Source organism: Mastomys coucha, unplaced genomic scaffold, assembly GCF_008632895.1.
Source record: "Mastomys coucha isolate ucsf_1 unplaced genomic scaffold, UCSF_Mcou_1 pScaffold22, whole genome shotgun sequence".
NCBI classification, from domain to species: domain Eukaryota; kingdom Metazoa; phylum Chordata; class Mammalia; order Rodentia; family Muridae; genus Mastomys; species Mastomys coucha.
The window spans coordinates 170,870,027-170,882,932 of record NW_022196905.1 but is presented as its reverse complement, the minus strand read 5'-3'; the positions used below and the strand labels follow the sequence as shown (position 1 = coordinate 170,882,932).

Sequence of the window (12,906 nt, the reverse complement as noted above, 5' to 3'; positions counted from 1 at the left end):
TAATTGGCAAAATAGAGAAATGGCTGGCATCATTTGCTTTGGTGTATTATTATCTTGGTTCATGGCTGTAATGAATGCCATTCAAGGAGGCCAGATGCATCAGCTTGGGAAAGAGCTTGCAGAGGTGCATTGTTATCATTGATATTCATTGCTGTTGTGGATGCAATCATTATGAAGAATAAGGATATCTGCCAAGTGTGTGGGGAAATCACAAACTGCCATCTACCACAATAGAAACTGTCTTAACAAAGAAAGAAATTAAGACATGTTCTTTGGTAGAGAACAGAGTCGCATCCAAGGGCAGAACTAATAACAAAGAGTCAATGTCGGAGAAGCAAACACATTGCTTATAGGCTGACTGACATGCTTAGAAGATCTGATGTACCTTAGGATAATAGAATAACTAAGCCTATCAAGAATATATTTCTTTCCCTTCTTGTGAATAAGGATCCCAGACTCTTGGAGTCTAAAAAACTATAGTTCAAAGGAGTTTTTATAACGTGTTGAAGAGGGTCACTGTTAAAAATTGAAGAAAACAATTCTAATTAGAGCACTGAAAAAAAAACTAGGATTGTGATGTATGTGGAACTAGAAGGAATCTCTAGTATAAAGAAGAAAATATTTTTAAATTTCAATTTTTATCAGTGTACATTAAAGAATATAACATAGGTTTTTTTTTTCTAGAACTAGATAGCCATTTAAATATAATACTGTATTTGAAAAGACAACTTTGATGGCCTGATTTCCCTTAACTACCTGAGCACCATTGAGCTTTGAAATTACTTTTGCTTTGTCTTCATAACCTCATGTCTATATGAAGCCTTTTAGTTTTCTCTATACCCACAGACAAGTGCTGGGTATCATGTTGAGTTGGTTAGATTTGCCCATGATCAGAAGAGTAGGAGATCGCATGAGAAGAACATGAGAACAGTCTGTCAATGAACCTTACATGGCATATAGATATGATTAGCAAGGTATCAATGCAGGAAAGAAGAGTCATCAATTTTGAAAGTGAATAATATGCTAGACTTCATCCTGCACAGTGGGTAAATTCTATTTTTGTAGATGTAATTGGAGTGTTTAGTAGACTCCAATGTGGTCATAGCTCAGTCTGTAAAGTGGACATTGAGGCTGTTTATCTGGAGTGTTACAGAGAAACTTACCAAAACTGGATTTTGGAAACAGTTTAGAGGCATGAAGAAAGGAAAGTAAGAAGTTTCAATGGCCGTCTGAATCTTATTTCAGTTTTCCCAATGGTTGATCATGCCACTCTTCTGCTGAAAACACTTCATAGGTTCCCATCTAGTTAAGCTAAAGATTCCATAGCCCTAAAAATCAGGATTCAGCCTGAGTGACACTGTAGTACTCTTCACCTGTGGGAACATTGGCATTAGCCACACTGAATCTTCCCGGCTCTATTAGTTCTCTGCACCCCATCATATGCCTGCAGGAAGCACATGCCATCTCATTTCTCCAATCACTATGATTCTCCCTTGTTAATATACTTCAAGTTTAGCCTCAGCTGGATGTGTTCAAGCACACCTCAGATGTCTTCACTTGGGAGACTGAAGCAAAAGAATGGCAGGTTCACTAATACCTAAGGAAAAATATCGAACTGACAAGTCTCACATTACCTGCCTTCCTTATGTTTTCTTATGTACACACATGTACACATTAAGCAATCCTCACCTTCCTCATCTTTCCCAATAATATACAGCCACAGGTATGATCAGGCAAGCTAAATCTAAGCACCATGGTTTCTATCATCAATAGGAGAAGTTGTAATAGTTTCTTGACTTAAAAATGTCAAATCATTGAAAGCTCTCTATCAGTTATAATTGCAAAGGGAATATATAACAAGGAAATGAAAGGTTATTTGGTGTGTTATAATTGAAATATTAGAAATGCTGAGAAATGTTTTAAATATAAAATGGCTAAGATATATCTTTAAAAGATCAATATCCTTAGCAATTATAGAAATGAAAGTTTAAGATGACTTTGATATTTCATCTTATTCCTATAAAATTGTAAAAATCAAGAACATGATTAACAGTAAATAATATTGAGGATAAAGTGAAACTATCATCCAGTGTTAGTGGAATTGCAAATGGGTAGCCAGTGTGGAAATCATTCTGAAGGATTCTCAAAATAGATCTACCATATGATGTATTAAAACAATTTTTTGGCATACTCCAAAACATCTCAAGACACCACTCCACAGATACTTACTCATCAATGTTCATTGTTACTTTATTATAATAGCACTAATTTGAAACAACCTAAATGTCCTTCAACCAGTGAATGAACATCATGATGCCCAATCTCACATAGTTACTTTTATTATTCATATTTGAGAAAGAAAGATTCAGCTCACCTCTTAAAGCAATTCTAGTTAATGTTGATTGTTTTATTAGGGATCAGGATGAAACATTGCAAAAGAGGAAATAATACTAGGGATGGTTATGTACTTTAGAAAAATGGTATACAATAAACACATTCACACATTCACACCATTGTGAACAGAATCAAGATGCCCATCAACAATTGAAGGAATATTGGAAATGAGGTGCATATACACAATGGAATATTATTTCCCTGTAAATATAAAATCATTAAATTTATAGATAAATAGATGGATTTAGAAAATATTATACTTAGGTAACCTAACCAAGAAAAAAAATACCATGTGTTCTCATATTTTTTGGATCCTAGTTCTGAATCTTTAAGTGAGAATTGCAAATTTCTACAATATAAGAAGAATAAGATGGGACCATATTAGGGAGCATAGACGTAGTTCTAGAGAAGGAGACACAGATGCTGTGAAAGTAAAAATGAGAAAGACATGATGGGCATATAACTGGGAAGAAGAAAGAGAGCCTGGTGTACAGCACAATGGATGGAAGAGAGATAAGCAATAGTAAGGATATTTGAAAACACCTTTACAAATTGTAATAATTTATGTTTAATTAAAAACATAGATTCTGCATAGTATTTGTGTTTGTATGTATATATGTATGTATATGTATCTGTGTTTGTATGTATGTGTGTGTGTATATATGTGTGTAGTTAAAATGAAGTCATACCACTTGCTTTTCCCTGACAATGATAGACAATCTAACCAAAAACCCCATGTCAGGCAGAAGCAACCTTCATTTGAGATGTTGGTTAGGGGAGACCAAGAGAGTTAAGACGCAATGACTTAAGAATCACTCAGTAGGAAAAATTCATGCCTTATACTTTAAATATTGCCAATCACCCATGGCTGGTAGTGCACTTGGACCCTAGAATGTAACTTACTGCTGTCATATTCATAAAACAGATTGTGAGCTGCAATCAAGTATCTTTATATTCACAGATATAGGTAGATGTCAATCCTCACAAAGAAGCTTTATACAACATATGGATTGCTTACAGAAACTTAAAAATGGCCAAAAATTAGAGAACAACTGGCTGGGTGGTACCCAACCTCAAATGCTAGCTTTGCAATACAACCTCTGTGCCTAATTATAAGGAAACATTATGGAAGAGGACTTAGAAAGATACAACAACCAAAGGTCCAAGAATTCTGTCTTCTATACACAACAAGAAGGGAGCACCTATGCAATCTCAACAATATAATTGCCTAAACAATACCTGTACAATGGCAGCATCAGTTGACATGACAATGTGGTAAAATGAAATATTATAGGGCCCTACCCCAGGCAAAAAGCTTCAGGAAATTAATAACTGCTAGAGAAGGAAAATCAGTCCTTTTTAACAATGAGCCCTCAGTAAGTTACTGATCATAAGCAGTCAGCCACAAAACATGTTTTTATGAACAACAAGAGCAACACTAAATGGATTCAATAGGATGAATTTACATTATATATATATATGTATATATATATACATATATATATAAACAGTAATAAACTGTATAAACAGTAATATGTATATATATATATACATATATATATAAACAGTAATAATTAAAGGTGAAGTTGAAATTTGGGAGGACTAAGGGAACATGGTAAAAGCTGGGTAGAGGAGAGATCTGGGTGGAAATGATCTAAACACAGATGTGCAATAATCATGTATAAAATTCTGAAAAACAATTTTGGAATTATAATGTATATGACATATGCAAGAACAACATAATAAATCATTTGTTTATATCTTTTTGTATTTGTCTTTGTGTATATGTACCACATTTTCACTATCCTTTCATTTGTTGATGGGCATCATGGTCTTAGCCACAATGACAAAAACACTTGATCATTTTAAGTCATTTTTATACTATTTAAGTTTCTTTAGCCTTGTTCTCTATTCCACAACATTGCATATTGACTCGTATTGAAAGAGTCAGTATGAACTAGAATTGTTTTTAGAGATGATTTGAGACTTTCCTTCTTGAACATGAATGATAAAAATACTTATCAGATACTGGGTGTTGTGATGTACTGCTCAGAATGCTGATGCAGGTATATTTCACATTTCTGGTTCCTACATAAAAGAGTAAATAAATAAATACTCAGCAACAAGTAAAATATCTTTTCTGTATTCAGGTCTTGGGGTTCACTTGGCTATTGATATGAGTTTGGTTTCTCAGCCTGTTAAAAATCAATCCTCTTGAAAAGGAAACTTCTATGGTGTTTTACAACAGATTAACTTGTTCAAGGACCAAGTAACAGATTTCCTTTCCTGTCTATCCTGACAGCTTACTCTTTGCATTTTATCTGTGCACATATTTGAAAAGAAATGTAGCTTTCCTTGTGATTCCTGACAGCTGCATTGTTTAAGATTCAATGAGTTTTTCCTCCTGAGAAATCCAGTCACATTTGCTAATTTTGATTTAAAGCTAATGTTTGATACTCAACTCATGAATCCTACTTAACACACTTTTAATGAGTCTCTGCTCCCATGCTGTATATGGTAAGAAAATGTCATTTCCAGCTACTCAGTGAGGGAAACCTGACAATGAGTGCTTGGATCCCAATAAAAGGCAGAAATATTGGAATTAGGGTATTTTAGGTTCTGGGAACTTCATAGTAGCAATTTCGGTGGATGATGTGCTCAAGCACAAACGTCACTATATGTGACATGTAAATATAAGAGAAAAAATATTATAATTATAATTTTCAGTGACCCACACCAAAAAAAATACCAACTTGTACTGAAATCTCAGATATCTAGAAGTTAAATGAGCAATTGAATTCTGGAAATAGCATATGGATGATCAATAAAAAGGTATTTTGAGTATATTGAATAGGAAAATGCAAGAATTGAAGCCAAAATGTATGCTGTGTTCTAATTTATTTGATAAGAATTACAGAGGGAATTCTTTGTTCAGGGAGTCAGGTGAGATTGCCGTTTTCTCTCCTGTGACTTTCTAAGGCAGAACCAGCTAGGAGGCACAGGCCTCAGAAGTGACAGGGAAGTGCAACAGGATCCTTTTGACCTCCATCTATACCTACAAGGGACAGTGCAGACCCACAGCACTTTTTGCACCTTTCCCAAAAGCAGAGAGCCCTTTTCCAGGGTATGCTCTGACCCCAGGACTCAGGAGGGACAACTGATCCACAGCCCTCTGTGCACAAGTTTTACCAGAGGAGAGATGATCTTCCAGAAGTGCTACCACAGGCTTACAGACCCACAGGAGGAACAAGCTACATCCAATCGGAGACAGCAAGAATATCTAACACCAGAGATCAACAGATGGCAAAAGGCAAATGCAAGAATCCTATCAAGAGAAACCAAGACTACTTGGCTTCATCAGAACCTAGTACTCCCACCACAGCAAGTCCTGAATATCCCAAATCACTGGAAAATCAAAATTTGGATCTAAACTCATATCCCGTGATGTGTATAGAGGAATTTTAGAAGGACATGAATAACTCCCTTAAAGAAATACAGGAGAACACAGGTAAACAGTTTCAAGCCCTTAAAGATGAAACACAAAAATCCCTTAAAGAATTACAGGAGGAAACAAGTAAACAAGTAGAAGTCCTTAAAGAGGAAATACAAAAATCCCTTAAAGAATTGCAGGAAAGCACAAACAAACAGGTGAAGGAAATGAACAAAACCATCCAGGACCTAAAAGTGGAAGTAGAAAGAGTTAAGAAATCACAAAGAGAGATAACTCTGGAGATAGAAAACCTAGGAAAGAAGTCAGGAATCATAGATACAAGCATCATCAACAGAATACAAGAGATAGAAGAGAGAATTTCAGGGGCAGAAGATACCATAGAGAACATTGACACACCAGTCAAAGAAAATAAAAAATGTAAAAGGTTCCTAACCCAAAACATCTAGGAAATCCAGGACACAATGAGAAGACCAAATCTAAGGGTAATAGGTATAAAAGAGAGTGAAGACCTCCAACTTAAAGGGCCAGTGATATATTCAACAAAATTATAGAAGAAAACTTCCCTAACCTAAAGAAAGAGATGCCCATGAACATACAAGAAGCCTATACAACTCCAAATAGACTGGGCCAGAAAAGAAATTCTACCTGCCACATAATAGTCAAACAACCAAATGCACAAAATAAAGAAAGAATATTAAGAAGCACTGAGAGAAAAAGGCCAAGTAACATATGAAGGCAGACCTATCAGAATTACACCAGACTTCTCACCAGAGACTATGAAGATCCTTGGTTAATGTGATACAGACCCTAAGAGAAAACAAATGCCAGGCCAGGCTACTATACCCAGCAAAACTCTCAACTACCATATATGGAGAAACCAAAGTATTCCCTGACAAAACCAAATTTATACAATGTATTTCCACAAATCCAGCCCTTCAAAGGGTAAAAAAATGGAAAACTCTAACACAAGGAGGGAAACTACATCCTAGAAAAAACAAGAAAATAATCTTCCAATAAAACTAAAATAATATAGCCACATGAACAGAATTACAACTCTAACAACAAAAATAACAAGAAGCAACAATTACTTTTCCTTAAAATCTATTAACACCAATGGACACAACTCCACCAATAAAAAGACATATACTATCAGACTGGGTATGTAAACAGGACCCAACATTTTGCTTCCAGGAAACCCACCTCAGTGACAAAGGCAGATGCTACCTCATAATAAAAGGGTGGAAAACAATTCTCCAAGCCAATGGTCTGAAGAAAAAAGCTGTAGTAGCCATTCTAATATTGAATAAAATCATCTTTTAACCTAAAGTGATCAAAAAAGATAAAGAGGGATACTTCATACTCATCAAAGGGATGATCTACCAATATGAAATATCAATTCTGAACCTCTATGCTCCAAATGCAAGGGCATTTACATTCATAAAAATAATAACTTTACTAAAGATCAAAGCACACATTGCACTGCACACAATAATAGTGGGAGATTTCAACACCCCACTCTCTGCAATGGACAGATCATAGGAACAGAAACTAAACAAAGACACAGTGAGACTAGCAGAATTTATGAAACAGATGGATTTAAAAGATATCTATAGAACTTTTTATCCTAAAACAAAAGGATATATCTTCTTCTAACCACCTCACGGTACCTTCTCCAAAATTGACCATATATTTGGTAACAAATCAGGCCTCAACAGATACAAGAAGATTGAAATAATTCCTTGCATCCTATCAGATCACCATGGACTAAGGCTACTCCTCAATAACAACATAAACAACAGAAAGCCCACATACATGTGGAAGCTTAACAACACTCTACTCAATGATAATTTGGTCAAGGAAGAAATAAAGAAATAAAAATGTCTCTAAAGTTTAATGAAAATGAAGCCACAACATACCCAAACTTATGAGACACAATGGAAGCAGTCCTAAGAGGAAAACTAATAGCTTTTAAGGGCCTCCATAAAGAAACTGGAGAGAGCATACATCAACAATTTGACAGCACATCTGCACATCTGAATGTGCTAGAACAAAAAGAAGCAAATTCACACAAGAGGAGTTAAAGGCAGGAAATAAGCAAATTCAGGGCTGAAATCAACCAAATAGAAACAAAAAGAACTATACAAAGAATAAACCAAACCAGGAGCTGGTTCTTTGAGAAAATCAACAAAATAGATAAACTCTTAGCCAGATTAACTAGAGGGCACAGAGACAGTATCCTAATTAACAAGATCAGAAATGAAAAGGGAGACATAACAATGGACACTGGGAAAATCCAAAAAATCATGAGGTTCTACTACAAAAGCCTATACTCAACAAAACTTGAAAACATGGATGAAATGGACAATTTTCTAGAAAGATACCAGGTACCAAAGTTAAATCAAGACCAGATCAATGATCTAAACAGTCCCATATCTGCTAATGAAATAGAAACAGTCATTAATAGTCTTCCAACCAAAAAAAGCCCAGGACCAGATGGGTTTAGTGCAGAGTTTTTCAGACCTTCAATGGAGATTTAATACCAATACTCTTCAAACTATTCCACAAAATAGAAACTGAAAGTACTCTACTAAATTCGTTCTATGAAGCCACAATTACTCTTATACCTACACCACACAAAGACCTAACAAAGAAGGAAAACTTCAGACCAATTTCCCTTATGAATATCGATGCAAAAATACTCAATAAAATTGTTGCAAATCGAATTAAAGAACATGTCAAAACAATCATCCACCATGATCAAGTAGGCTTCATCCCAGGGATGCAGGGTTGGCTCAATATTCAGAAAACCATTAATGTAATACACTATATAAACAAAATCAAAGGAAAAAAAAAACACATGATCATCTTATTAGATGCTGAGAAAGCATTTGACAAAATCCAACATCTCTTCATAATAAAAGTCTTCGAAAGTTCATGAATTCAAGGCCCATACTTAAACATAGTAAAAGCAATATACAGCAAACCTGTAGCCAACATCAAACTAAATGGAGAGAAACTTCAATCAATCCCACTAAAATCAGGGACTAGACAAAGCTGCCCACACTCTTGCTACCTATTCAATATTGTACTTGAAGTCCTAGCCAGAGCAATTAGACAACAAAAGGAGATCAAAGGGATACAAATTACAAAGGAAGAAGTCAAATTATCACTATTTGGTGGTGATATGATAGCATATTTAAGTGACCCCAAAAATTCCAACAGAGAACTCCAAAACCTGATAAACAACTTCAGTAAAATAAGTGAATATAAAATTAACTCAAGCAAATCAGTGGCCTTCCTCTACACAAAGGATAAACAGGCTGAGAAAGAAATTAGGGAAACAACACCCTTCACAATAGTCAAAAATTATATAAAATATCTTGGTATGACTCTAAGGAAGCAAATAAAAGATCTGTTTGGCAATAATTTCAAGTCTCTGAAGAATAAAATTGAAGAAGATCACAGAAGATGGAAAGATCTCTCATGCTCGTGGATTGGCAGGATTAATATAGTAAAATTGGCCATCTTGCCAAAAGCATTCTATAGATTCAATGCAATCCCCATCAAAATTCCAACTCAATTCTTCACAGACTTAGAAAGAGCAACTTGCAAATTCATCTGGAATAACAAAGAACCAAGGATAGGGAAAACTATTCTCAACAATAAAAGAACCTCTGGTGGAATCACCATCCTGGAACTTAAGGTGTACTATAGAGCAATTGTAATAAAAACTGCATGGTATTGGTACAATGACAGGCAGGTAGATCAATGGAATAGAATTGAAGACCCAGAAATAAACCCACACAACTATGGTCACTTGATTTTGACAAAAGAGCCAAAAACATCCAGTGGAAAAAAGACAGCATTTTCAACAAATGGTGCTGGCTCAACTGGTGGTTAGCATGTAGAAGAAGGCAAATTGATCCATTCTTATCTCCTTGTACAAAGCTCAAATCCAAGCGGACCAAGGACCTCCACATAAAACAAGATACACTGAAGATAATTGAAAAGAATATGGGGAAGAACATCGAGCACATGGGCACAGGGGAAAATTTCCTGAACAGAACACCAATAGCTTATGCTCTAAGATCAAGAATTGACAAATGGGACCTCATAAAATTACAAAGCTTCTGTGAGGCAAAAGACACTGTCAATAGGACAACACAGCAACCAACAAATTGGGAAAAGATCTTTAACAATCCTATATTTGATAGAGGGCTAATATCCAATATATACAAAGAATTCAAGAAAGTAGACTTCAGAAAACCATATAACCCTATTAAAATGGGGTACAGAGCTTAACAAAGAATTCTTAACTGATGAATACCAAATGGCTGAGAAGCACCTAAAGAAATGTTTAATCAACATCTTTAGTCTTCAGGGAAGTACAAATCAAAACAACCCTGAGATTCCACCTCACACCAGTCAGAATGGCTAGGATAAAAAAGCTCAGGTGACAGCAGATGCTGGTGAGAAATAGATGTGGAAAAAGAGGAACATTACTTCATTGCTGGTGGGATTTCCATTCTGGAAATCTGTTTGTTGGTTCCTCCGGAAATTGGATATAGTACTACCAGAGGACCCAGCTACACCACTCTTGGGCATATATCCAGAAAATGCTCCAACATGTAATAAGGACACATTCTCTGCTATGTTCATAGCAGCCTTATTTATAATAGCCAGAAACTGGAAACAACCCAAATGTTCCTCAACAGAGCAATGGATACAGAAATTGTGGTATGTCTGCACAATGGAGTACTACTCAGCTATTAAAAACAATGACTTTATGAAATTCTTGGGGAAATGGATGGATCTGGAGAATATCATCCTGAGTGAGGTAACCCAATCACAAAATAATACACATGGCATGCACTCTCTGATAAGTGGATATTAGCCCAGAAGATCAGAATATACAAAGTACAATCCACAAACCACAAGAAACTCAATAAGAAGGAAGACCAAAGTGTGGATACTTCATTCCTTCTTAGAAGGGGGAACAAAATACACATAGAAGGCATTTCAGAGACAAACTATTGGAGCAAAGACTGAAGAAAGGACAATCCAGAGACTGCTCCACCTGGGAATCCTTCCCATATTCAATCACCAAATCCAGACACTATTGTGGATGCCAGCAAGTGCTGGCTGACAGGAGCCTGATATAGCTGTCTCCTGAAAGGCTCTGATAGTACCCGACTAATACAGAAGTAGAGGCTCACAGCCATCCATTGGACTGAGTACAAGGTCCCCAGTGAAGGAGCTAGAGAAAGGACCCAAGGAGCTGAAGCGTTTGCAGCTCCTTAAGATGAACAACAATATGAACTAACTAGTACCCTCAGAGCTCCCAGGGACTAAACCACCAACCAAAGAGTACACATGGTGGGACTCATGGCTCCAGCAGCATATGTAGCAGAGGATGGCCAAGTCGGTCATCAATGGGAGGAGAGGCCCTTGGCTCTGTGAAGGTTCTATGCCTTAGTGTAGGGGAAGGCCAGGGCTAGGAAGCAGGAGAGGGTGGGTTGGTGAGCAGGGGGAAGAGGGAGGAAACAGGATTTTTGTTTGTTTTTATTTTTTTTTAATATTTATTTTATTTTTTTCAGGGGGAGAAACTGGGAAAGGATATATCATATGACATGTAAATAAAGGAAATACTTAATAAAAAAATAAATAAAAATGTATTGCAAAGGTAAGGTAAACATAAAAAGGTGGGCTTACCATAATATTTTAATGGAGTGTTTATCTTTGGACTGTTGGGGAAAAGATAGGAAATATATGATATATAGAATGCTATATATAATATGATATACATATTATTTGTACTTCATTCCTGAGTAAAAATAGCTCATAATCCACCTATCTATGTACATGAGCAAATTGCATACAAACACAGGACTCAAGTAGCCCCATAGCAGAATGCCAGCCAGCACTCGTTTATCTTTTATGGTCATTTGCCAACAGAAACTGGACAACTCTTTGCCATAGTCAGAAGGTTAATCAGGATCAGTGTTTGAAATAAGGATTGATAGAAGTGTATCCCTTCTCACCCTCTGTTTTTGTAAGGGCCATATGAATTTCAGTATATCTGTGGTTGAACCCAAGATCCAGTAAATGACTTGACTGATCTGAGGCTTGTATTTCCCATCATTTGTCATTCATTTTCAATCACTTTAATTTTTTGCACTATTGTGGCTCATTTTGTGTAAATCCAGTTAACTTTAAAACCAATGTGTCTATGTAATAAAATCTCCACACTGGCTATTTCTGTAGAGGTGATGTTTTGTTTTAGATCTTTTGCTGAATAATCTGTAATATCTTTTTTAAGCTATGAAAAGGAAGTATTAATAAAAAATTTAAACAAAGTGAAAAAAAATCTGGGAAATATTTGGTCAAAAGTTTGTATTTAGAAAACTTTCTTCAAACTACATGAGTTAGATATGAAAACTTTTTTTTTTAAATGTCTCTAAATTTGACAACATTCTCAAATTTTCTCTGACTTTATCCGAGTGGTAAAGCTGGATGATTCCTTCTAAAAGTAGTATCTGTTACAATAAAATCTCATTTCATGCCAGGGGGTGGTGGCTCACGCCTTTAATCCCAGCCCTTGGGAGGCAGAGGCAGGCAGATTTCTGAGTCCGAGGCTAGCCAGGGCTATACAGAGAAACCCTGTCTCGAAAAAAAAAATCATTTCATTATAACCATATCAATTATCTGTGCTTCTATAGAAAATTCTATCTAGAATCTTTAAAATCATTTGTAACTTAAAATATTAGAATAAAAGTAGGTAATACGTGTTTGGCAGTTAATAGAAATTACACTGTTTTCTTGATAATTACCATATTTAGGTCATTTTCAATATATTGTAATTCTTTTGATCTTAATGACATCTAGTTTGATACTGAAACTTCAGTAGTGATGCTGTAGCTTTTATATTGAAATGGGCTCTCTGAGCTGGGCAGTGGTGGCACACGCCTTTAATCTCCGCAGTTGGCAGAGTCAGGTGGATTTCTGAATTCGAGGCCAACCTGGCCTACCGAGTGAGTTCTGGGACAGCCAGGGCTCAGGGC

General features: G+C 35.9%; 1 long non-coding RNA gene across 1 annotated transcript in view; it reads right to left on the bottom strand.

The window, feature by feature from the left end:
* LOC116071287 overlaps nt 1-11,589 on the bottom strand; it is a 12,696-nt gene extending 1,107 nt beyond the window's left edge. Inside the window, exon 1 of the long non-coding RNA XR_004110806.1 lies at nt 11,558-11,589. This is a non-coding gene — a long non-coding RNA (uncharacterized LOC116071287). The remainder of the gene's footprint in view (nt 1-11,557) is intronic.
* Between the last annotated feature and the right edge of the window lie 1,317 nt (nt 11,590-12,906).